General features: G+C 38.8%; 1 long non-coding RNA gene across 1 annotated transcript; it reads right to left on the bottom strand.

Annotated features, from left to right (window-relative positions):
* Positions 1-227: 227 nt before the first annotated feature.
* Positions 228-1,485, bottom strand: LOC143998391 (uncharacterized). Its single transcript, XR_013277901.1, has 3 exons — positions 1,324-1,485; positions 1,014-1,145; positions 228-455 (listed from the first exon to the last, which is right to left on the bottom strand). It is a non-coding gene; the product is annotated as an uncharacterized LOC143998391 (long non-coding RNA).
* Positions 1,486-2,606: the final 1,121 nt, after the last annotated feature.

Raw genomic sequence — 2,606 nt, 5'->3', positions numbered from 1 at the left:
TTTAAAACAATAAACATGTTATACCTACCTGCTGTATGCAATGGTTTTGCACAGAGCAGCCCCGATCCTCTTTTTCTGGGGTCCCTTGTCTGTGCTTTTGGCTTTTTGTTCTTCCATGGATTCCCCAATTGTCCCCTTGCTCCTGAGCCACAAAAGAAGGGGCAAAAATGGGTTGGAAAATGCCAACTCCGGGATTTTTAACGCTATCAGATCAACAAAGTATGCAATCAATTACAAAAATATTTTTATTATTATTCAATCAACATCCATCAAAGATGTACAAAACAAACAATATACAATCATAAAAATCAATTGTGAGGCTGGATTAGGTGTAGATCATCTCCAAAATTCCCCCACATTGATGCATAAAAACAAAAACGCTACGCTGCGATTATTCAACAAGTTTCGCTCGTAACTCGAGCTTCATCAGGAATTGGCGCAGCAGCAGATCATAGCTAATAGAGTAAGAGAAACAACATATATTAAATTCATGAAAAATATGTCACAAAATGTATTATAGTAAGCATTTACAAAACACACATATGTTTGCAGATGAATATACAGAGGAAAAAGTAATCAAAAAAATAATAATAATAATATATATATATATATATATATATATACATACATACATATATATATATATATATATATATATATATATATATATATATACACACACACACATATATATATATATATATATATACACATACACATATATATATATATATATATATATATATATATAGCAATAAATGTGAAATATGTCCAAACATAAATTCCCTATTACAGGATACAGTAGTCAACATGTCTAACATAACAACAACACATATTGATAACTATGTCAATGAAATAAACGCTGTAATAAACAGGTAAAATGAATACTATCAGTTGAGAAAGGTAGACATAGTCAGCTGGATAAAATAAATGTAATAGGCAGGAAAAGACAATGATAAATTCATCAAGGGTAGTTATAGGGAAATAAAGTGTATAGGTTAAAGCCTACATACCGATCAGTATGTGTACAGAGACACCTGTTGTGAAGTCCTGAGCCACCTTGTCTGCCCCACCCTGCCTCCTGCTCACTTGTCATTGAATTTGATCAACAGCAGTGGGAGCCATTGATTCTCGCTGCTATCAACCTGTGCAATGAGGTGAGACAGAGAAGAGATGCTACTCTCGTGGATTAGGATTGGGTTCAGGTAAGTACAAGGGAGGGGGGGGGACATGTAGTACAGAAGGTTGGTGGGGGTGGCAGACGGACCCACCCCATCGCTCCACCCCACAGCACCCCCCTTCCCCGGTCGCTGGCTCACTTACACTGTGCTCTGCCCCCGGAATGTTGGAGGGTGCCACCCCTCCTCCATCTACTCCATGTCCCCCCTCCCTCCACGGGAGGGAGCCGGGCTGTCACCGATCATCGTGTTGTGTGATGAGCGGGTGGGTCAGACGAGCTTCCCCTGCATCTCCCTGGCATCATGGCACCCGTGTGTCTCCTCCCTCCTCCTCCTAGGCCAATGGGATTGCTTCTCCTTTCGGGCAATCAGGAAACGGGTCTCATATTCATTCGCTATTGTCACACAAGTGGGTCGGTTTAGGGCGCAGTGCTCCCATTGGAATCCATGTGTCCGGTGCCCTACATGTATGTGTTTAGGGGACCGGACGCATGGATAGCAAATGGAGGAGTCGCCACTGATTAAGGTAAAAAAAAAAAAAATCCTAAGGCTTTACAACCACGTTAGAGTCGTTTTGCAGGGTAAAGGTCTGCTTTAAATTGTACAATTTTTTTTTTTTATAGAGGCCTATACTGTGTATCAGACCAAAAAGAGGAGCAAGGAGGTACGAGGGACTGAGATTTGGTTTTAAAAGACAGACAGTCGCTCAAAATAAAAGACAGGTGGGGGTTATAAAAGAGATGTGACATAAAATGTAGGGCTATTCCCACGCTGTGTAATGAATTTAGGCTAACGGCTGCAAACACGAAATGGTCACTCCGCAAAGAAAATAAAAAGACAATATGAATGGTGCTGCGCTGTTATAAGTGAAAAGCAATATTGGATCAGTGATCAGATAAATATACAACTCATATGCATGGTGTTAAAACAAATCCACATACATATCAATTAACCACTTCACCCCGGAAGAATTTACCCCCTTCCTGACCAGAGCACTTTTTGAGATCAGGCACTGCGTTGCTTTAACTGACAATTGCGCGGTCGTGCAACGTGGCTCCCAAACAAAATTGACGCCATTTTTTTCCCACAAATAGAGCTTCTTTTGGTGGTATTTGATCACCTCTTCGGTTTGTATTTTTTGCACTATAAACAAAAAAATAGCGACAATTTTGAAAAAAAGCATTATTTTTTAAATAAATATCCCCAAAAAATATTTAAAAAAAACATATTTTTCCTCAGTTTAGGCCGATACATATTCAGAGTTTATTGATTGGTTTGCACAAAAGTTATAGCGTCAAAATACAATACAAAATACAAAATAGGGGATAGTTTTATGGCATTTTTATTGATAATTTTTTTTTTTTTTTATCGTGACTGCAACATTTTGGCGCACACATTAGACAATGTTTACACGTTTTTGGGACCATT

Source organism: Lithobates pipiens, unplaced genomic scaffold (assembly GCF_037356315.1).
Source record: "Lithobates pipiens isolate NorthernLeopardFrog02 unplaced genomic scaffold, aLitPip1_a1.2 Scaffold_19, whole genome shotgun sequence".
Taxonomy (NCBI): domain Eukaryota; kingdom Metazoa; phylum Chordata; class Amphibia; order Anura; family Ranidae; genus Lithobates; species Lithobates pipiens.
The sequence above is the reverse complement of the archived record's forward strand: the minus strand, read 5'-3'. Positions and strand labels throughout refer to the sequence as shown.